The sequence below is a fragment of the Camelus bactrianus genome, chromosome 19, assembly GCF_048773025.1.
Source record: "Camelus bactrianus isolate YW-2024 breed Bactrian camel chromosome 19, ASM4877302v1, whole genome shotgun sequence".
NCBI classification, from domain to species: Eukaryota; Metazoa; Chordata; class Mammalia; order Artiodactyla; family Camelidae; genus Camelus; species Camelus bactrianus.
The window spans coordinates 26698390-26723178 of NC_133557.1; positions in this window are offsets into that span (position 1 = coordinate 26698390).

Here is a 24789-nt window from a genome sequence, read left to right on the forward strand (position 1 = left end):
TTCCTATCTGTAAGATGGGCATAATAGAACTACACGTTTGTAAAAATGTTTAAAGGACTAATGTAAGAAAAGTTTTGGTTCAGTATCTAACACACAATTAATGATCATTAAATTTTTTTCTATCACTGTTATTTATTCATTGACTGCATATTCTGTGCCAAGTACTGGGTTAAGAATTTTACTGGCATTATTTCCTTAAAGCATGCCTGTGTGGTAGGTATTATTAATCTCTCCATTTTTCACATAAGGGACATGAGGCTAAGAGAGAATAATTTTCTCAAGTCATGTACCTTATGTATAGAGCAGCTGGAATTAAACCCAAGTTTCTCTGACTGCAGATCTTCTGAAATTCTTACATTAAAAAAGAAACCTTGGAAATCCTGACTTCCATCCTGATCACTGCCGAATTCTCTCCCTGAACACTGGTTTTTACTGTGACCTGGCAGAGATGGTAAGAAATAAAGCCTAGGTCCTTTCTTAGGCTGTGTATATGAGTGGGTTATGAAATGGATATAGGCAAAACTCTGGAATGACTGGTATTTTAAAGAAAATTGCACTTTTTATAAAATGTAATTATTTAATGCTAGAAAGCACTAAATGTTCTGAATCATTTTGTTTAACACTTTCTAGAGGGGGAAAAAAAACAATAATGCCAGCTGAATGGAACAGAATAGGCAAGCTAACACATGAGCCAGTTTTGTTTAATCCTCCCCCCAAACTCTACAGCTGAAAAACCTGTGTTATCTCAGGACTGGGACTGAGGTGAGACAAGCAAGGCAGCCAGAAGACTAAATTTAAGGAGATTCTTACTCTTAAGGTTATGCCAGTGCCAAATCTGTGTCAGGTTTCCATTGCTGCACAAAAAATGACAATAAGAGTAGTGGTTTAAAATAACACGTGTCCATTTCCCCCCAGTTTCTCTGGGTCAGGAGTCCCAGCACAGGTTAGCTAGGTCCTCTGTAAGACTGCATGTAAGGTGTCAGCCAGGGCTGAGGACTCATCTGGAAGGTCCAATATGGAAGAATCTACTTCCAAACGCGTGCAGTTGGCAGGATTCATCTTCTTGCAGCTGAGTTCCGAGGGCTTCAGTTACCTGGGCTGACTGCTGGAGGTCACCCTGGGCCCCTGGAAACCTCTCAGAGTTCCTTGTCATCTGAGGTTCCCCAGCGTGGTTGCTTGCTTCCTCAAAGCCATTACAGGAACAAGAAAGTCCAGCAAGATGGGGGCTGTAAGCTTGTGTAATATAATAACATAATTGTGTGTGAGGTTGAGTTGTGTTTATTTTTGTAGGAAAATGAAATTGATTTTAGTGACTAGCAGACCATGGTGGCCATGAGGACAGGAAGAGCCAAAAGTGAGAAGAGGACAGAGAATGTAAATCAATGGGCATTTCGTTTACTAGAATCCTCACAAATGTGCAGTGAAACATTGGGTTATCTTTAAAAGCGTCTGACTACGAGTCATGATGATTCAATAAATAAAGGGATTTATTTTTCGAATATGAAATCCCAAGTTGGGGCAGCTTCCAGCTTGACCCATGCAGAGGTTCAATAATGCTATTAAGAACCCAGTTCCTTTCTGAATTTCTGCTTTGTCATCCTTGGAATGCCACCTCACTTTCCTCGCGATCACAAAATAGCTGCAGTGGCTCCTGAGCACACATCATTGTTCAGGAGCAGGAAAAAATGGCCCATCTCTTCTTTTTCTGAGAGCTAAGAAACATCTCCATGAAGCTCTGGCAATGGATTCTCACAGTATCTTATTTGATAGAATTGGATCATAGACCACTTCCCAAGCCAATCAAGGAAGGGGGAGGAAATTGCCTTAATTAACTCAGATGGATCAAGACTTACCCCTGGGGCTTGGGCTGGGTCTCCTTCTAAGAACACTAAGTCCTAGGAATGTAGATAAACAAAATCGGAGTTCTTGCCACAGGGAAGTTTGTGTATGTATGTGTGTGGTGTGTATGTGGGTGTGTGTGAAAGATGTTGGTTTGAGTTAGAAAACAAGAGTCTTGTCCTATATATTTAATGTATGAATGGGTCTTATCCCCCTAAAAGGGATTTTGAAGTCAGGACTTAGGCTAAATCACAATGCAAGCACTGACTAGCTAATTGACTTAAGTACTTTAACTTGCCTGAAACTTGTGAAATGGAGACACTAATATTACGCACCCTTGTAGATTTTTGTGAGACTTAACTGTAAAGTGTCTAGCCCAGTTTCCGCCACAGAAGTGGGAGAGGGCCCAATATGAAGACGGGGCAATGACAGTTTTCATCATGATGCTGTATCCTGAGGTTGCTAGCAGGAATGCACAGCCCTAGAGTAGTCTGGACTTTGCCTCAATGGATGGAATAAAACAATGAGCTAAGGTTCTTAGCAGCTTTCTCAGGGTCACCCATGGTGTAGGAACTCTCCTTTCATGCAAAAAGAAAAGCACATCTGCAGTGGTAACTTTTTGGACGTGGTAGCATTTCTTCTTCACTTAAAACTTTTGGAGAGCTTTTCCAAATCGCCGCTGTAAGTTCAACACAAACACCCTTGCACCGGCGTCAAGGTCGTTTTTCACGTTTATATGCACTATTTCTCCCTTGACAGTCTCATCTCCCAAGTCGAGTGCCACGGGCCATTGTTTGTTTATGGCACCTCTCCATCTTCTTTTCTCCTGCACTTCTTGCCCTGGAAAGATCATAAAATATTTGACCGTGGTGGCTGGTTGAAGTTCTCGCAGAGGGAGTAGTTCATGAAATTTAATTAAAGGTTTTGGGAAACTTCAGTCTGGTTGAGATTTGTCCAGGATAATGGAGAGATTATATTTAAATAACTACTGAGTATTTCAAAAAATGAATTAAAAAAAAAAGAAGCAAAAACCCCCATCAGTTAGAGAGAAAGCATTCAGTAGAGACTGAAAATAGTGTCCCATTAGTGAGCCAGCCCTTCCAACAAGTCCAAATGGGGTAAGGGTAGTGAAGGGACGGTGCATAAGACAGAACTGCAGCCCAGACTGGGTGAGGAGGCCAGCAGGCATTCTACAGGATTGAATCGTATTATTTTGTCAGAACTTTTTCAGCGTAAATGACAAAAACCCAAGTCAAAGAGGACCGAGGACAGAAAATGCACTGACCCCTGTCTAGACGATTAGATCAAGGGGCCCTGTCCCTCCCGCTCTCATTCTTGGCTCTTCTTTCCTCGCACTGGCTTCCTTCTCAGGCAGAGTCTCCTGGAGGTGATGACAATGAGCTATCAAGCTCTTAGGCCTCCCCTGGATGCTCCCAGCAGCCCCAGGGTGGGAAAAAATAGATTGTCTTATTGAATTCAGAAGACTCTCACAGAACACCGCTGACTGGGTGGCTTCAACAACAATCATTTATTTCTCCCAGCTCAGGAGGCTGGGAAATGCAGGATCCAGGTCCCAGCGTGTTCGGTGGCTGGTGAGAACCTGCTGCCTGATTTGCAGGCAGAAGCCCCCTTGCTGAGTGCTCACAGGACAGAGGGAGACAGGGCTCTGGTCTCTTCCTCTTCCCATGAAGCCCTACCCCCATCATGGACCTCACTGAAACCTAACCACCTCCCCAGGACCCACCTCCAAGTACCTTCACACTGGGGGCTCAGGGCTTCAGCATAGGAATTTGGGAAGGACACAAACATGCAGTGCATGGCATCCTCTCACTCAAATAGCTCCACAGAAATCTGGGGACTGGGTCTGTGGCTCTGAGGCCTTGGTACTAAGGCCAGGGAAAGCAAAAGGAGAGGAGTAGGTGATGCTCCAAGGTCCCCAGCCCGTCTCAGGGCTGAGGTCTGAGCCGCATGGAAGGAGAGAGCTGACAGTGAAGGTGGCCAGGTCTGTTTTCCCCAGGAGTCTGGCTGCTTCTTGGCAGAGACAGTGTGGCTCTGGCCCTGGCAGCAGAGGGATTCAGAGTTGTGATGAGAAGGTTCTCCCCAGTTCTGTGAGGAGCCCTGCGAGACTGTGCCCCAGGGAGCCCTGCAGGGAGCTGGCCTGGCTTGCCACCTTGACGAGAGATGACATAGTCCTGTCCTCAAGGGGGGTGTTTCCACAGTGGTGGTGGGGGTGAGCCCCTCCCTCAGGTGACGATGCCTCAGGGACTCTATCCATTTTCTCTGCTGCAAAACAAACCACCACAGCTTAGAGCTTCACCCAGCGACCGTTCGCGTGTCACGGCTCCACAGGGGGGACGTCTGGGTTGGCCTGATAGATTTTCTGCTTAGGATCTCCTGGGGCTGAAATCAAGGTGTTGGACTGGCTGGCTTTCATCTCCAGATGAAATAGAGTCCACTTCCAGGATCACCAAGGTTGGTGTCAGCGTTCGGGTCCCTGCAGCGGTAGGGCTGAGCTCTCATTTGTTTTCTGTTTGCTGGGGGTCATTCTCAGCAACTAGAGGTGGGGCTCAGCCCCTATCCCCGTGTCCCCTTCCATATTCCAGCCTCCTCCCCTGCCACCACCTGGAGAAATTCCTTGCTTTTAAAGGGCTTGCCTGATGAGGTCAGACCCACCGGGTCATCTCCACGTCTTGAGATAAAGTGTGCTGTTTCTCATATATAATGCAACCTCATCACAGAGTAGAATGAGTCAAGGCAGGGTGCAGGGCTTGTATGCCAGGTGGGTGAGAGATCTCAGGGGATCTTTCAGAATTCTGCCTGCCTCAGGGCTGTCACCAAGGAAGCTTAAGTAGCTTATGTCCAAAGCCTGTATGCAACACCTCAAGAGGTTCACTAAAATATCGTAGACACTTGAGAAAGGCCAGAGGTGGACTCCTTTGAGGACCACAGGCCATTCCAACTTGGATGCTGATCTTCGTGACAAGTAGCATAGCATGTGGTTTATATCAGGGGTTCTGGGGTCAGATGCCTGGGTTCAAATTCTGACTTTGGTCTGTAACTAGCTTGTGGAACTTGAGCCAGTTACTAACTTCCATGCCTTATGGAAAGATTCTCCAAGTTTGGATATTTGAAAGAACTCAAATATAAAATAAAATTAAAAAAAAAAACATTTTTTCAAGAATACGGTTGTGCTGTTTGTTATTTCTAAATGTCAGGGAAGCCTGGAAAGAATTGTGCTATATGGACAGACTTTTCTTTTGCAAACCATTTGCTGGGAACGGCAAACTTAAATTCCTGCCAGTCTACCCCATAATTTGGAGGGAAAGGGGATCAAATTTGCCTGTGCTGGGGTGGACTTGATGAGATGCCAGTGGCTGACACCTATTATAAACGGTTTCCAGGAGCACAAAATTTGCAAAGTCAGAAGCAGTGATTCCATCCGATGAGTCCCGGTCTGCTCATTTTCTCTGACGGGCGGCGTGTTGTTACGCAGGCCTGTTCCTCGTGTGTTGTCAAACCCGTGATAAGCATTTATGTCTGAGAACATACTGTACCCTCAGTTACTTCCAGAACCTTAGCTCTGTAAGCAAAGCCGCCCCAGCCACGCCCACTCCCTCCCCACCTCCGTTATTCTGCTAATTAGCCACTTCATCCTGCACGTTTTATGAATTCACTTCTGGTTGGAATATTTTGCCAATATTTGTGTAAAAGAGAGTACTTGAAGCTGAGTTACAGTGTCACCAAGGAAATGTTTGGGTTTTAACTAATTGTTTTCAACGTAGTTTTTATCACTTGACAGCCCTTCCACCAGGCACTGAAATGCAAAAATCAATTAAAGAAATACAGAAGGGATGGGGTGGAGAGAACAATCTATGTATATATATACTTAAAAAAAAACAGAGATGGGTGTTTGCCAGCATTTCTTTAGGGGTGAAGTGTTTCATACACACACGCACACACAGACACACACATACACACAATGCACATTTGAAGGGCTTCAACCCACTCTTCTGTGTGAAATGTGGTAGAAACGAGACCGACTAATTATCGCCAGTCTTTTTAAAAGGCCTCTTGAGAAGCTGTCTGTAGAACGTAATTAGGGATTTACTATTTTTCGATAAAGGAGATGGAGACCACGTGCTGAATCAGCAGAATTAGGGCTAAGGTCAACAAATGGCGTCTGCCACTCACTTTTTTTCTAAATTAATTTTTCTCCATTAAATTTTCCTATTAATTTTTTTCTCTCGATACATTTTTTTCCCTTTGATTTTAAGACATATGGTATGTAGGCATCTGAGCTGAGGTTATGAAGTGGTTGATAAAAGAACAAATTTGAACTTTCTGTCATGTCAGGAGGCACGGGCTGGGTGTCAGATACGGAGCTAAGACAAGGAGGGAGAACTGTGAGTGGAAACGTTTTTTCTTTGGATGCTGTGAGACACTCAGTGGGACAGCATGACTTGGAAACTGGGAAATGTAGGGGAAGACCAGCGTTGAATTAAACCATATTTCATCAGCTCTACAATGCCACTTATTAAAATATACAACCTTAGCTTATGTGCCATTGAGAAAGAAAAAATTCTATCAGATGAATTTTTCTTTTTGGGTGCTGCATAATTTTGTATTTCTCTGTATAGTCTTGAGCTTTGTCCTGGGATTAAGTTGAATTACTTGTAAATACTTTGATCCTTTCAAGTCTTGTTTTTAAGATTTGCAAGGTTGGACCAGAGTAGATTTTGCCTAGGAGTCATTATTTACAACTCCGGGTTCAAGACCCTTCTGAGTATTGTACCAAAGGCCCCGTGAACAAGGTTTTTATAATGAGGATGGGCACTACTTCTGACCCTGGGTCAGTCCTGTTTACTGTTCCCTCCAAGTCTTCCATGTGGTCCTGACCACAGCCTTCAGTGGTTCCCTTACAAACATGCAGTTCTCAGGTGGATGCTCATCCTCTGCAGATGTCTGGAATTCTCTCCACGTCTCGTCTCTGGTGTTCTGCCTTGGGGACTCCGCCGACCCCGTCTCCTTGACTCTTACCTCTGTTTCCTCAACTCAGGGAGTCTGCCCGCCTCCGCCGGGTTACCTCTCCCTTTTCCAAGGCTGGAAAATTCTCAGTTGAGTTGACTGGGGGAAATCACAGGGCTCACTTCGTTTCCCATTTTCTGAGAATCACTGTCCTTTGTTGCCAAGTCCAGTGTCTTGCAAACTACTTTCATCTATTTTATCTGTTTTACTGTCATGGTTGTAGTTGTGGTTTTAGGAGAGACAGTCAGACTGGTCCTGTTACCTAGAAGAGGTGCTTCCTTGTGCTTTGACTGTGGATAAATTAATTAATCCCTTGGAATAGACATGAGGGCTTTTTTGTTTTGTTTTGTTTTTGGTTATGCATTTTTTTCCCCTAACTGCCGTGTGCTCACCTGATGAAACTGACAATTACATACCTGTGTTTTCTATGACAAAAGCAATCCAGGCTGGCAGGCCAGTATAACCCATGTCCACAGTGGTTGGTGTAAATATGATTATAGATTACAAGCTACACAAATCCTAGTCATTCCAGGAAAAGGTGCTAAAATTTTGTTAAGAAAACCACCAATCTTATCTCTGGTATCACCAGAAGGACAGTATTGTCATGGAGTTGCTGGGATTAACTTTCCCTTCTTAAGGGAAAATCTAGTCTAAGCATCACGCAAGTACTGAGATGCTTAGGGAAAAAAACATAGTCCTTACGGGCTCAGCTGTGCTAGGAGACAGAAGTAACTTCCAATTGTTCAGTTGTGTAAACCAATACATATTTCTCTCCTCCTATTTTCCCCCTCTTGTTTTAAATAAAGATTCCATCTTTTGAAACAAAAGGAATCTTGCTAATACATATCTCTAAGCTTCATTTCCCGTATGTTAAAAACAGGATGTGTCTCCTTTGTAGATATAACGTATCTCTAACGTACCTCCATCTATGTCTCCTAGTGTTGGAAGGGTCAAGTGGGACATAGTCTGCTCTAGAAATTACCCTCATGATAACAGTTCCTTCTTTTACTTTCTGTCTTGTAGTCAATTTAGGTTCCCCCAACCCCACTTCCACCTGCTAATAGGCACAGGCTGGTCACGTGACGCAGGCCCCATGGCACAGTCCATCCCACAGTCAAACTGATTGCTTCAAGAATGAACGTAGGATCGAGGCTGGTCCAATAAGACCCAACGCCCAGGAATTTTGATATAGTTATTGGGAATTCTTCTGGGAGAGCTGTCTGCACACATACAGAGCTCCTATAGGGCCTTCATGTGCAGAGTGAGAGACACCACACCAGTAAGTAGGACAAAGAAAGAAAATAAAAATGGTAGGAGAGAAAGTGAAACACCACATCATTCTTTAAGGCTCCTCAATCCACTTGCATATTTAAAAATTAAGCCAATGAATTATTCTTTTTTTGATCCTTAAGCCAGTTTGAGTTGGGTTTTTATCCCTTATAGCTTCTATGGCATGGTGACAATGATGGTCATGATGGCTGTTATTTTTGTTATTATAATAATTGTTATTATGTAATTACTGGAAATGCTGGCGGCACACTTTGGTAACTAGATTGCTTTCCTGCCCTCTGCTGCTCTCCCCCTCAGCACGATGAGCAGGCGGCTTCTCATGTCAGCATGCCTCCAGGAATGTGGTTTCAGACCTTCTGTGTACAGTCGGCAAAAGAAATTGTGCGTGCTTCCATTGACAAGGTGCTTCTTTGCTTCACACGAAACCCGCCTCTTGCCAATTCATCCTCACGATTTTTAGGCTCAACTAATTACTACACCAGTCAAAGCTCTTTGGATAAGATGCTAGAGTCCCAGCTGCCTTAAAGAAGAATTGTTAATGAAGCCTTGGGATGAATAAAATATTACGTCTTCCATCACCTCTTTATAGGATGTCAGGGATTACTTGTACTTTGAAAGTGGTCATCATTCTTTAATGACAACATGTTAACATTTAGATTATCACTTTGTGTTCTAACAAGTAGCCATGCTGGCTGGCTACAAAAGGATCGCTGGTATTGAAGACACGGAGCAGTCCTCCTGCCTGGAATGAATAACACGTTCTCACTTGGTTCATATCAAACACCCACCAAAGCAAAAACTCTCCACCTGCTCCTCAGAAGTCCAAGATGCTCCTTTCCTACAAAGAGGGTTTAGTCCTCAAACCAGTGGGGTGTGTTGTTTCTAGTATACAGAGCACTAAAACTGAGGCCAAAAGCTATGCTGAACATAAATGTTAAACCAGTAATACATCACCTCTCTACTCAAAGTGTGGCGCACGGACCGGCAGCATCTGCATCGGCTGGGCAGAAGTGCAAACTCTCAGGCTTGAGCCCAGGTTGGCCGAACCCGAAGCTGTGTTTTAATAAGATGACCAGGTAATTTGCAAACCCTTTAAGGGTCAATAAAGAGCATTTGTTCCCACACTTAATCACCTGAGGGGCTCATTTTAAAAATACATATTCCCAAAGCTTGTTAAAATTTATAGTTACGTGACCCCTAACCCTGAAGATAGTTATTCAGTAGATCAGGGAGGGTTTCAGGTGTTTGAATTAGTAACAAAACCCCTCCAGTAATTTAGATGCACGTGGTTGAGAACCACTGTAGAACAAGGGAGATGGTTACTGTGGAATGTGAAGACAAGTGTAGCAAAAGAAACAGAAGTAGAAATTGAAATGATTCTATTTCTGGATTGAGACCACTAATTTGTGTGTGTGCGTGCATATATGCACGTGTACACTTATCTATATGTATATGTAGTTAGAATTGTCTTACACATGCATGCAAATACATATTTGATTCCTGCACTTGTGTCTGTCGCATTGAAGTGACAAATTTAAAGAACCTAAGCCAGGCTTATAACAGCGCTAGGGGGCTGAGTGGGCACCACTTCTAAACTGTTCCTCTTCTTCAGCAGCATCACTTGGCTTAACCCCACTGAGGACGATCAGCACACTCCCATTTATTCACAAGGTGAGTAATGGCTAAGGGTCTAGACTCTGGAGCCAGACTGTTCATGACTGAGTCCTGACACTTGTATTTTCCAGCTGGGTGCCCTGGGCAATTCACTTACCTCTGCAGCCTCAGATCACTAATTTGTAACATAAGAATAATTCCTAGTTGTCATGTCATTCCTAATTGTCATTAACTTAAATAAATTAAATTAGGGCTCAAAATCATGCTTGGCACACAGTAGCATCTCGATGAGTATTAGCTGTTACTGCTGTTGTGTTGTTATTTGTAAGGACTCATGGCCAAATAGAAATATAACACACAGTTAAATGTTCATATATGCATATATATTATGTATATATGTCTAGTATATATTATATACATGTGTATGCTTGTGTATATATGTAATATATAATTACATTAAACTCAAGTAAAATTCTTAAAGTGATTTTTCTCCATGCTAGCATTAGTGGTTTAATTTTAATTTTTATTTCTGACACCAAAGAAGTGAGTTTTAGTTACCCCTATAAATATGATGAGAGTTAGGGACCTTTAATTTGAACTGCACATGAAAAATGTGCATTTGTTCACACACACACATACATTTTGCACTGTGTGTGACAACAAGGCAGGTTGATGGTAGTGGGGGAGCCAGTCCTTGGGTCCCAGGCGCTTCACTTCAGTCCCAGGCAGGCCCTGCACTGACCTCTGGGATCCTTAAAGGCAGGAACTATTCTTGTTGATATTTGTGTCTCTGGTCCCTGATACAGCACCTGGCATAGTTGAAGGTGTCCCATAATGGGCTGTTATTTCAATCATGTAACTTTTTGATTTTAAGCAATTGATTCTTGATTTCTACTTCTGTTGGAAGAAAGAAAAATGCCAATAAATCAAGAGAATTATTTTTGCAGAACTTGGATATATGCTGTAAAACACATCCTAGGACAGTGCATCTCAGACTTCAATATGCACAAGAATCACCTGGGATTCTTATTAAATGGAGACTCTGATTCAGTAGTTCTGGGGCAGATGGGCTGAGATTATTTTTAATAAGCATCCTAGGGAATGCTGCTTGAGGTGGAAAACCACAGAAGACACAGCACGTCATGGTGGAGCAGGAGCTTGGTTTACATGCAGCTCCTCCATTACTAACCTGATAACCTCAGGCAAGTTCATTCACTCAGCACTTACTATCTGCAGTGCAGTATTCCAGGCACTGGGGGTGGAACACTGGACAAGATGGACACTGTCTTATTCCTTTTAAGTCTAGTTATCTAATGATATCCTTAATTATAATACTGGGATCTTTTTCCAGAGGCTTGTTGAAGATGAAACAAGCTTATGTAAATAAACCACCCCACACAATGCCTAGCAAATAGCAGGTGTTAAACATACTGTTCTTTTTGACGACATGACTCAGACACATTCCTACTCTTTCTGTAGTCGGGCTCTTTACTAGCAACCTTGATGTTGACAATATGATAACCAGCTGGGAGGCGATGATGGAGAGTAAGTCAAAGTTCTCTTGAATAGCACATTAGATTAATATTGTAAGATACAATGGGGAGCTGACTATATATAATTTAAAGGGACTAACTGACTTTTTGGAGTAAATTCGTGGTCATGAATCAAAAGCCGTGATCTCTAATCTTTAGTTTCTCACTGAAGCTTTTTGAAATTCTGGACAAATCCCTGTAATTTACATTCTGCTTCCTGTAAAATAAGGTAATGTGGAATTAACTCATGGGAAAATTGACTGTTAAAACACTTAATAATTCAAAAGATATTTATTGAACATCTATAAGGCACTGTTCCCTGCTGGAGACATAAGAAAGTTTAAGTCATAAGTTTGTATGTAAAGAAATTTGAAGTATCAGGAAAGCAAGAATTGCATTTTGTTCACTGATTTTGTTCATTCATTTGACACATGCTTAACAAGGGCGTTTCAGAGAGAACGAAGGAGATGAATATGATATAGTCCTTGGCCTTCTCGAGGAAGGGATAAGCATAGATGCAAATTATGTGAAACTGATATGGAGTGAACTGGAAGAGCAGAGGGGAAATGGCAAAATGAGCATTGAAGATGACAAGAATTCCAGAATTTTAAGTTCATACAGAAGAGAAAAACCTGCATATATTTAAATGTTTAGGAAAATGTATTAATATTGGAGGGTGTGAACTGAAGGATAATTATTAGGATTTGGTCAGGTTGGAAGATGATGAAAAAAGTCTTAAAGAGGAAAAAATATAACATTTCCCATGTTATTAATTATCTGATAAGCACCAAGGACAGTGAGGGGCAAGTTCATCTTTGTTAACAAAGAATTTCTTATTCAATAGCAAAGGCAGGTAAACAAATTAAAATCAAGTGCATTAAAAACAGAGTAGAACTGTGTACAAGTGAAACAAAGCATAGAGATGGAGGGATTAAATCTTTGTAATAAGAGATTTTTTTTCTTTTAGGGGTAAAGAGGTGATGATTTAAAGGACTCAAGACAGGTTTCTTGAGAAGCTTGTGTTTTACAGTGGAAATAGGAGTTTTCCATGTGGACAAGAGAGGGAAGGACACTTCAGACAGAGTAATCAACACAAAGGGAAACACAGACGTGGAAACTAGTCCATGTCTTCAAGGACCAGAGTTTGGTGTTGCTGGAATCTAAGGGTGAGGCAGGGGTTGATGAGGGGAGAAACCAGAGCGATGGCTACAGATCAAGTTAATAAAGGCCTTATATCCCAAGCTAAAGCGGGTGGTGTGTGGGAGGGAAATGTGGGGTGTGGAAATAGGCACACTGAAGAAAGAGAATTCGCATGGGACAGAGAGGGGCTTTCTCTTAGGTTCCAGTTCCCCAGAAGGTGATCTTGAGATGAGGATTCAGGAGACAATCATTTAGAAGAGGTGCTCCCAGGAGAAACTGGTAAGGAAATGAAGGAAGCAGAACAGCAAAGGGGTTTGGAGGGGAATCTAAAGCCCGTGGGGAGCATCCTTGGCCTGATTCTGCAGGGGACTTGGGAGTGTAGTTATATCTCGAGTCATCCCAACCTCAGCAAAGGATGCTAAGCTTTTAAACCCTCACACCCATCAGTCATTGGCTAAAGACTGCCCTTGTAAAGACATTTAACCTCCTGGCTGTCTGCTTCAGTGGGCGAAGCGCCTTTAGAAGAAAGATTTGAGGGCAGATGTTTGTAGGCAAAAGCACGAAGCTGGACAGGGGTGGTGAATACAGCAGAGGAAATATCAGCAGAGTGCCCCAGTGGAGTGGGTACCAATGTCAGTCCATAAATGCAGAGCTAATGTTTTCCGAAATACTATAATTTTTATTAAAATTCCTCATGTTGCCTAGGTAGTAGAAATTTAATCTGAGACAATTTGGACACTCTTAACCTTCTTTCTTGGATTGCGTCTAAAACCTGGATTATAAAATGCCAGGGGAGGCGTGGAGGGAGGGATGGACATCTTGTCCTTAGTGTCTGCTGAGACACTCCCGGCTTGGGTTAGCTGTCAGTCGCCTGTCTACACCGGTAACCATAGAGACGCTCCAGTTCCTTCCGAGGACGGTGAGCCTCTGCTGTCTCAGCACCCCTTGGGCTGATGGAGTCTCTCCACTGGTTCCACCTCATGCTGTTGGTATGAAGTACATACAGGGTGCTGTTTAAACCCCCAGGCTAAATACATACACTGTCGCTGCAATTGGTATCCTCCTCCCATGTCATTCTGCCTCCATGGGACCTCACCTAAGAACGAGGCCCAGGACACCTCTGCTCTTGGATACTTCCCATCTTTCCGGAGTTGGCCAGTCTTCAATCTGCAGGAATATTGTCCATCACTCTCTGCCCTGGCACCCACGGAGAGTCTGTACTCAAATGATTCAACCTGCAGTTTTCACCTTTCTGTCTGCACTGAGAAATTTTTCTGCTAGGCAAAGATAGACAAGTTATGCTCCCCATTAAAAAAAAAAAGAAGAAGAAAAAGAAACCAGTGGAGGCCCCTTTTGTTCTTGCTTTCTGCCATCACCTCCCTTCCCAGAGGCAGTTAGCAGAGAAAAGTGTAGTTGTGCGCAAAGATTAAGGACAAAGGAGAAAAGAAAACCACCAGGGAAAAGTAAACGATGAACATTTGCAAAATGCTGTCCTCACACCCAGAGAGACAGCAGCAAGGATGGTTTCCACCCGCTATCTACATTTTATCCTTCTTCCTTTTCTTTCATTTACTATCTGTAGGGGTCAACCTAGAATGTGCATTAGAATCACTTGGGGGAGCTTTAAAAATATACTAGTGCTTAGATCCCATCTCAAGCCAATCAAATCAGAATATCTACTAGTGGGGCCAGATATTAGTATTTTTTCAGTCCCCTGTGTTACCCCAGGGAGGCTCAAATGAAGTGGGAACAGAGGTGCTATAGATTTTTGTTGCAAATAAATGACGAGATGCCAGTGCTAGACAGAGCAGTTAGGCAGAAGGGACTCACAGCTCCTCTGGCCAACTCCAAGAATGGTTATGTTAAATGCAGAATTTCAGTATCTTTTGCCTCAATCCCAGCATGTTTCCAGATGAAGCCCTATCTGAGGTCCAGTGGTGCTAAGGGACATTTTCACTTCAAACTGTATTTCTTGACCTGACCCTACTATTTACCGGCTTTGCATCCACTTAATGACGTGTGATAATATACTAAAGAGAAAGAAAATTTCAAAGATGAAACAGATGTACATTGTTTTAGATTATATGACTAAATTTAAGGTGTTTATGGGACAGGCATTTCAACATGTTCTTTGCTTTGTGTTGCTTATTGCCATGGAAAAGTGGCTTTTTGTTCTAGAAGATAGCTTAGCGATTCCATATAATGCAATGATTAAAACCATGAGCTTTAAGGCTGACAAATCCAGGCCCTAGTCCGCCATTCCTGTCCAGAGTCGGTAATCTTTCCCTGCCTCCGCTGTTTGTCCATCTACCAAACGGAGATAGAAATTCCTGCCTCGTAGGATTTTTGGAAGGCTTTAATGTGATAAAATAGGTTGACAGAGCATTTAGCTCATGGTGAATACTCAAGGAACGGCTCTGTTGATTTTATTGGATTTTCCCACTGTCGTATATGTAAACAGACACCACTGAAAGAAGCAGTGATTTTTATGAGGGAGCAGGGCCAGGGGCACAGGATTCTTCTGTCTGAAGGTCTGACCTTTCCATCTGAAGCACATGAATCTTTCGAGAAAAGGACACATATATGTACGTCGTGTATTTGTACAAACAACTGACACCCAGGAATTTCGTATGTCGACCATAATCTGTAAATGACTGTCTGTTTCTGGGACTCCAGATTGTGCTCAACACTGATGGATAATTATCACATTTCAGAGCTGGGTGCTCAGTGTCGAGCTGCACACGTCTCACAGACGTGTTTCATCCGAGGCTCATTTGTCGTCTCTGGTGAGTAAAATGTACTGAGTTTCCGCGGCTTAGCCGGCCCTGCACGCAGCCCGGCCGCATCCTCTTGCCCCGACGCCGCTCGCTCTGAGATTGATTTTCTGTCCTGAGCGTTTCAGAGGCCGCCACAAGCCTGCATCTCTGCTCGTTAACATTTGGTGGCCTGTATTGTGGCAGCCTCACAGTGAATAAGTGTCAATGATTATTCTGGGTCAGGTGTGGACTTGATCAGCTGCGGCGTCTAAATAGGAAGGGCTGTGATTTGGGAAGCAATGGGCTCATTGGATAAAAATGAGACAATATGGTAATAAGTTCCGTGCTAATTTTGAGGATCATAAACATGCCCAGCATAATCTGAGATCAAGTGAAGACAAACTCAAACTCTGTCCCAGGTGCGTCACGTGGTTTTAAAAACGTCACATAGAAGTGCCATGGGTGTTTTATTTTTAGCGGTGTCAAAAAAAGGTGAAAGGGTCAAAATAGAGAGGAAAGAGAATCCCTGGCTAGAATCGTGCTTCATGATTTGCCAGGTATTAATGAAGCGTTACGTTAATGCTGGGCTGCGTGTGCTGACAGGACAGAGGAAGCAGCAGCACTGAAATATGACTCCGACTACTATTACAACGACAGTGACAGCTAGTAATGGTCACGTTTAGTAAGTGCCAGACTCAGTGAGCAAGGGGCCCTGCTCAGTAGACGGACAGTTTCGTGTTTAGTAGATCAGGTCTCCCAGGTGCACCGGGGCACACTTCCCATCACTGTGACGACTGCAAGAGTACGTGGTAATAGTATTAAGTGTGGAAACTCAAGTGAGAGGAAAATAGAGCATTGTGGGCATCCAGCGTCCAAACCAAAAAGCTACCTTAACTATAACCCAGTACGTTGGCTAAATTTGCAAACATGCGCTGTGTAGCCATTTACATACATTTTCCGGAATTCAGTTCCTCTTTGCTCTGTTTATAAGTGTGTGTGTGTTTTTTTTAAAGCAATGTCTATAATTATATGAATTTAAAACAAGTGAGGCAATACCAATCTCCCCAAAAGATTCTGTCCTGCCCTGCGATCTCCCGTAGGCTCAGAGTCAGGGGAGAAGAGGGAAGTCTGAATGCTTCACCAGGGGATGTGCAAGGTTAATCTGCCTTCTGACCCTGATTTCCTTCCATCTTCACTTATTTTTCCCACTCAATATTTATATAGTTGGGGGTCAGCTGTATCCAGGCACTGTGCTAGAGCACAGGGCATCCGCGTTTTGTGTTGTTTTGTTTTCATTATCATCTACCCTAGGAAACTTTTTAGACATTTTCTCCTAATTGCCTTCTTTCACCTCATGAAATTTTGATACCAAGAAAAACACAGTTTATCTGTTTTTGTTCTGTATGTAGATCTGGGCTTTGCACATAAAAGGACTGAGATTGTTTTTATGTCCCCGAAGAACCAGCTTTTGCTCCTCTGGGGGGTGACGTAGCTCCCATTTTGAATGCATGTGCTGGACACTGTTCTGCCCTGAGTTAGGGACGAAGACAGGCCTGCCTCTACCCTCAAAGGACTAAAACCCAGAGGAGATAGGAAACTATCAACTTATGAGCAGACAACTCTAATTATGATTGCAGTAGGCACAGTGAAGACAAGTGAACTGCGGAGCGTGTGCACCAGGGAGATCTATCTGCCAGTGCGACTGGGAAGACCTCTTGGAGAAAGAAACATTTAAACTGAGATAGGAGAATGAGTGGAGTTTGCAAGCAGAGTGTCGAGGGGAGGGTGGTGGGTGTTATAAGCAGAGACACACCAGGTGCACAGGTCCTGGGGAGTGAAAAGGAGCTACTGTGTTTGAGAATCAGCGGAGGTTGGTTTCTTAACTTGAGTTGCTGCAAAAAAAGTGGGCATGGGGCTTGCAGGACCCTCTGCCAAGCTGTGTAGCCATATTAACAACTTTAGATTTTATTTTAAGATCATGGGGAGCCACTGAGGGGTTTTAAACAAAGGAATGCTATGATCAGGCATGCTCTGTCCTCCTCACCTCACATGGGAAACTCAGATGGCTTTCAACCACAGAGTTTCAGCACGCATGCTGGTGACCATCCCTCAATATGGGTCACACTGTTCCTCAACCTCCTCTTGATTTGTGGGCTCCATGCCCTTCTGGCCACTCACTGGAATGATCACTCATTCAGTCATGGCATCAGATTGAACCTTCTCCACACTGGGATTCCTAGGCTGAAAGGGCCCCTCTGACAGCAGTCATCCCCTCGTGGGGCTGCCTCTCCTACTTCTGAGTCTGCTAGCAGTTCTTATGGAGCCATCCCCTTCCATTCTACTCTCTTCCCAGCCCTCTCTGCGTTCTGGCTTCATTGCCGTATAGAGATTGTAGTGAGGCATTTCGGTATGGTGTTTGCTCCCAGCAGAGACTTGGCTGAAACAGACAATTCTAGAGATGGTGGAATCAATCCAACTTGCAGACACGTATTGCCAGTTTCAATTAGGCTGGTCCAAGGTGCCTGGGGTGGAACTGATCCCCTGGAAAATTTCCCTTCTTTTCTTTACCAAATGTTAGTAAATTGTTGTTTATCAGGCTCTGCAAGATGCACATATGCAAAATGAACTAAATATTGCTCCTGTCTCAATGAGCTCAAGAAAGAAGTATGGAAAAGATATTTGAAATCTAACCACGGTGCAGTGTGGAGAGTGTCATACAAACTGTCTTCACTCTGAGGATGCAATGGACAGCTTGGTGACGGAGTTAACAATACAGTGTTGTACATTTTAAAGCTGCTAAGAGATTACATCTTAAACATTCTCATCACAAGAAAATAAATTGTAACTATATGAGGTGATAGATGTTGACTTATTGTGGTGATCATTTTGCAATACATACATATAATCCAATCAATACCTTGCACACCTGGGGCTAATGCAATGCTTTATGTCGATTACAACTGAATAAAACTGGAAAAAAGACATACAGTTCATTGAAAGTAAACTTTTTGAGTTCTTACATGTCTAATGTCCTCTTTCCTTTGCTCTCGCTCCTGATGTTTATAAAATTCTATTATCAATTTATACGATTACAGAATTCTGAGTTCAAAATCTTTCTTTCTTCTCAGAACTTCAAAGTTCTGAACTGTGTTGTCATTGAATTCTGTTGTCTTCCAGCACCTACACTTCTGAGTGAATTTTGTTACTCAGTCTCAGGTAGAAAATCTTTTTTTTGTATTTTATTTTCGTTTGCTTTCCCTTTCCTGTAAATATTTTGAAATCTTTTTCTTCATCATTACCATTCTGAATGTTGTTGTATTTCTTTCTCCTCAGTACTTTAAAATGCCTTTCAGTCTAAGGATTTATGCTTTTCTCCGGTCAGGGACATTCTAGTCTATCATTTTTTTTTTTTTTTTGATTATTTTCTCTTCCTCATTATTCTGTTCTCTACTTTTTCTAACTCCTATTAGCTGAATTCTGGGCCTCTTGGATCTTTTTATTCATGTCTTAAACTTTTCTCTTTAATTTTCAATTTTTTTTCCCTCTTCGATCTTCCAAGTAGAAAACTTGCTCAACTTTATCCAGCTTTTTCAAGCACATTAATGGGTCTCTGAGCTCTACCCTTTTTATTTCTTAGTCTCTCCATAGAATTTTTTATTCCTGCATCATATTTTCTACTTCCAAACTCTCCTTTTAAAAATGTTCTCATTGCTCCCTTTTAATATAGCCTTTTTTTTTTTTTTTTTTTAAGAATGCAGTATTTCTCCTGAGATAAATGGATGACTTTCACTCATGGGCAGAGCTTCCTTCTAGTTTTTTTCCCTCCACACCCAGCCACAGAGCCTTACACCACCTCTCTCCCAGGCTCCAACACTCTCACAAGGATTCTTTCCCTGGGAAGATCACCACGTTTCTTAAAAAGTAGTTTTACTAAGGCCAGAGGCTGCTGCTATAACCCTTCCATCTATGGGTGGGAGCCCTCTCAGCCCCAGAAGTTCTGAATGCTGTTCTTAAATGAATTACCCGGTGATTAACTATTGCAATTGCCAAGGGTTAAATGATAGAAGTCTTTAATTTAACCTGAGAGTTGTGGGTCAAATAAGGCTTTCTGGAGGAATTGTATTTAAAATGAGGTTGGAAGGATGTGAAAGATCTAGAAATCAATTTTCAAGATCTACATCTTCTCCCTCTGGCCATGTCTGTATTCACATTCTACTCCTCAGTGTGGCAAACACTGCTGGTCCCCTACCTAACACCCATGACCACTTCTTTGTTAGAAGAATCCTGATTTTGTTAAAAGACTAATGTGTCAGCCAGTAATTAGCTTTAGAGCTGAAGAAAGAAAGTCCTATAACATACTAGGTTATTGAGATGTTGGTATACATCCCTGGGTAAGACAGCACTTCTAAACAAACAAACAAACAAACAAAGAAGGTCTCTTTAGGAGGCTTTGCCTTGTTAATGCCTTGAACAGGGACACAATGTCTGGAGGTACAGCAGCCATGCTGAAGCCATGAGGATAAAAGCCACGCATGATACTGATCTGAAATGTAGTAAGGAGCCTGGGTTTTTAGTGACATTCTTGAGCAACTGCGTGATCCATGGAGATGTTCCTTTAAAGTTTTTAAGGGAGAAAAATAAATTCCCTCTAACTTAGCTACAGTTAGATTTTCTGTCATTTCTAGTTCAAGATGAGCCCAATGAACTACCTTAGTTCTGGCATCTTTAGCTCTCACTAAACTCCTACATCACTGTTCCCCAGGTGTGGTCCCCAGGGTGGCAGCATCAGCTCCACGTGTGAACACACGGAAAGGCAAGACCTACTGAATCTGACACGCAGGGGACGGGTCCCAGCAAACTATATTTTGACAAATCTTCCAGGTGATTCTGATGCACACCCTAAAGTTGAGAATCTGGAATAGGGTGATGATTCAATTGCTTTCTTTCCTTGGAAGAAAGGGCTTTCTTTCCTTGACCTTTTAATAGTATAACATCAAATATCCCTCGAGTGAAGTTATATATATATTGTTCCTTTTCTGTTAAAACAACTGTCATGGCTCCCTATCACCTAATGTGCTAAGTAAAAGCATCTGAGTCAGTTATTCAAAGTTGTTGAAAATATTGTCTTAGTCATAGTATTTATTTATTTTCTAATTTTTTTTCAAATCATTCCAGTAAAAGTGCTAACTTACTGTGGACAGAATACATCCTTCTCCCCTGCTAACCCCAGGGATCTACAGGTCACATCATTGTCTTCATCCCTAACTTTATTCTTGGAAACCCTGGTCATTATTCATCTGGCATAGTAATTACCATCTTCATGAAGCCTTTAAAAGACTTTCTTTCTTTGGATCATATGTACTTTCATTTGTACCTTTTTAATAGTACTTTGAATTGTTGTTTTATTCATGTAGTAATTTATGGAACCAAAGAATATACCTTGATAATTATGTTTAAAAGATTGTAACATGTAATTTAAACAAAATATAATTTTATGCATAAATGCATCTTTGGAAAATATGTGCAAAAGTTGAATCTAATCATTATAATTTTTTATACACGTAACAAGAACTGAATTGTTATTGATTATTCATTTTTTTAGCATGCCATCTGGGACTCTGACACTGGAAGAATGTAATGATGTACTGTTACCAAGTTATTTTAAAGTTAAAGATGATAAGAGATAGATTTCTTTAACAAAAAAAGCCAATTTCACAATTACAGCACAGTAATTAACTTTTAAATTAGGCAAAAATTGTCATTTTTTTCTTAAAGGAATATATTAGGATATAAAAATGGATGTATCTGTCATACTTTGTCTTTAAAAAAAAAAGTCTCTTAAAGGCAATCATGGAGCAATGATTTTATTTCAATAACTCCTGGTTAAAAGACTCACCCTTTACTTATAAAATTAATTTCACAATTTTAAAATTTCTTGAAATATTAACATGTGGTGAGATTTTTTTTGAAGCGGGAAGGAGGGTATCTTTAATTATATGACAAGGTTGTCTTTTTCTTATGAGAATAATTTGAAGACTTTATAAAGAAACAGTATATGTAGTAGTAGAGAAAACAAGAAATAACATTCAAGGGATTATAAAAAAATTGATATATTTAATAGATTTTTACCAACTATGTAATGCATATACATAAAAATGCATGTACATAAAAACACCTATGACAGTAAAAACTCACTCATATGTTCTTAATACCCACCAATTCTCACTTCTTCTTCTCATTGCATTTATATACAGTTACGTACATCTTTTTTTCCCCTACCTCCTATGATATCATACTATACATGCTTAAGTAAGTGGTTTATTTTGTGATTTATTTCTAGTTAAAAGTATTTGTTACATTAGGCTCAAGAAATTTCTTTTAGTTTTTGCCTTTAGGATTTAATTGTGTGTGTGTGTGTATGTGTGTTTTCTTAAATTAACAAAATATATGTATTACACTTAGGAAATAATTTTTTTTTATCAACTTGGACTGTCAAAAACAAACAGGTGTTCATTCATTCATGTATTCTTTCATTTATTTATGGGCAAATGATGCGCGGTTGGCCCCTGCTCTTTCTAGGAAGATTCCTCATGCAAAACTCATCACATTTACTGCCAACTATATTTTGCCCTTTTTTTGCCTCTAAGGCAGAAATTTCCTGGATCTACCACTGAGTTAACTGTGTGGCTTTGAGAAAGTTAGTTACCTTCTTTGTGATTCTATTTCCTCACTTGTAACACAGTAATAAAATAGCGCTACCTTGTATAGTTGCTATTAACATAAAATAAGATAAAAATCTGTACAGTGCTTAGAACAGTGGCTGCCAAGTATTAAATGCTCCATAAAAGACAAATCTTCCTTTCTTTTTCTCTCCTCTACCATTTATTTGAGTTGTGTTTCCTGTAATCAACATTTGGTTAAACCTCTTTTTAAGAATTATAACCTACGATCTTTTGTCTTTTAATAAGGCTGTTTATTTTCATTATTCACAAGTTATTTGGGCTTACTTTAGCATCTTTGTCTGTACTTTTGTTGTGCATAAATGTTTTTGTGTTTCTCTATTCAAAAATCTCCTGATCCTGTACGAATCATACCGCCCATACCAAACGTGATCTGAATTCCTTGACTTCTGCACTAAGAAGGTTAGAACATGCCCCAAACAACATGGCTGGTTTTCCCTGGTTCCCGCCACTTGGCCTCCCTCAGTTGTGTCTTTACATGGATTTTTCTTAGTCTCTTCCACTTGGAGGACTTTGCTTCCATATGCTGCGGCTGCTCACAGTTTGTATCTCTCTTCTATACTCACATATTGACTCTATAATGTATGATTATATTAACTCTATAATGGTAAATTGTCTTGCAAACAGTTGGCTGATTCCTTTACAGCTTCTGTTACGGAACAGATTACTTTCTTTCTTTCTTTTATAGTTTTGGTCATTTGAATGGGAATTTGGGTACGGAGCGCAGGTAGATGGGTACGCTCACATTGCCACTTGGAGCTGGAAACACACTGTGGCACAGTTCTTTCAAAAATACTGTTGCTCCTTGTTCTCTGTTTTTTTTTTTTTTTTTTCCCTTAATGACAGCAAAGCCTGCGTGAGTATTGTGCTTTACATTTTCTTTAGCTAAGAAAATAAGCAATTCCCGTGGTTCACATGATTGTAAGAGAAAGCCAGACCCTTATGTGATCATAGTTCAGCATATACTTTGCATTTGGCATATATCTCGTGAAGCTGTCTGGAAGTCAACACAGGCGTGACTTCAAAAAAGGAGAAAGAAAACAACTTTGATTTCCTTCGATTGAATTTATTCTTTGGAAGTAGAATCTGGTTTATCTTGGCGGTGGGCTCTGTATTGAAAGAAAATGTACTTTAAAATGATCTCCTTTTGCTCCTGCCTCGTGAATGCCGCCCTTCAGCGTGTGCTCCTTCAGCAGGGCCCTCTTTTTAATCTCTCCATCAAGGGCCCTGCTGTTCTTCTTTCTTATAAAATAAAATATAGATATATGCTTCTGGAAGGTCTCCGAAAGGAGATGACCTGAGGGAGCATAACATGATTCTTTTACATCCTCACAGATTGACATGCTCCCCCCAAAATAAATAGTCCTTTGTCTCTGCTTCCCCCTTTCCTCTTTGTTTTCTTTCCAAAACAACACTCTGATCACTTGTCTCCAGGTAACTAGTTTCGCTGATGGGGAATGTTCTAATATCACACCCCCAAGTCTTTCAGGATCATTCATTGCAGACGCTCTGATACAGGTAGGTTAGATTCTCACTACGGATTGCACCAACACATTTATTTAGCAGGATTAACTTGGTTGGGAGTGTAGCAGAGAAGCTAAGAGAACGAGTTTTGGACTAAGTTCCCCACATGGTGCCGGGTCTTCCTGGGAAGAATGCTTATTTTATTTACCCGTGCCTTTTGTAATCTCTATGTTATTTGCATGAAGAGGAGGTCAGGTGGCTGAGGCCACCAGGAGTCGGGTGGGTGCCTTCAGGGTTAGTTACATTCTCCACTTCTAGCTGAATTGGAACCATGTTCTTGGCACACCTAACATCAGTGGTCCTAACATCATAAGGTCTTACCTGTTCCCTTGGCTGTTTTCCTAAGCATATGTTTGCCTAAATCCACTAGCTTAAAGCTTTCTTTTCTTATTAGCTAAATCTGACATGCTGTATCCGAAACTAATCATTCTGCTGGTCTTTTTCCTACCGAGCATCACTGGATCTGTCTCTGTCCCTCTCTTTCTGAATTCTCTGGCTTTTATCTTCCTTTTTGGAATATCTTCATCTTTCCTTTGGGCTTTCTTTCTCCATTAATCCCACCAAGGGTTTTATAATCGTGCATTCACAGACTGACTAGTTGATCTAAAGACAAGCTGAGGGTACGCGACATTATGCACATTGACAACTGGGTGACCCAGGGCGAGAGAAGAGGATGCATATCCTTCTGACTTAGCTTTGGAGCTTCTGGAGTCTCAGCCTTCTTCTGAGATTTTGCTCTAAAGATAATCAAATTAGACTACACGAATAGAGTATCTTTTCTCCTTCCTCACCCCCCATTAGACCACCATGAAAGGACAAGTAAGATGCGGCTTAATTTCAGTATCCTCACAGTCAACCATCACAGCAGGTGAACGAGGAAAGAGTATCTTCTGAATCAACCAAGGGAAAGGGAAGCACAACCTATTTCAGGGCTAATAAAAGTTGAGGAATTCATGCAAGACCCAGATTTCCTAGTTCACAGTAAATACACACACTTCCATTTCTTTGGAAGTGTGTGCAATGAATGCTTGACAATGGGGGCTTAACATTATTGATGCAGATGGTGGGGAGTAATCTATGAACAAGGCAGCTGTAAGACCTCCATAGAGGAACCCATGTGTCCCAACACCTCCACCACCACTTCCTACCCCAGAGCTTGTGGCTAGACTCCTCTGAGGCATGGACTGAGTTATAATAAAGTCAGAGCCCTTGTTATATGGGCTCTTATCAGGCATCTGGCTTTCTTCCAGTACTCTCGTCCATGTTGTTTAATTTAATCTGCATAGATTCCCCATGAGGTTGGAGCATGCATGGGCACACAGCATGCAG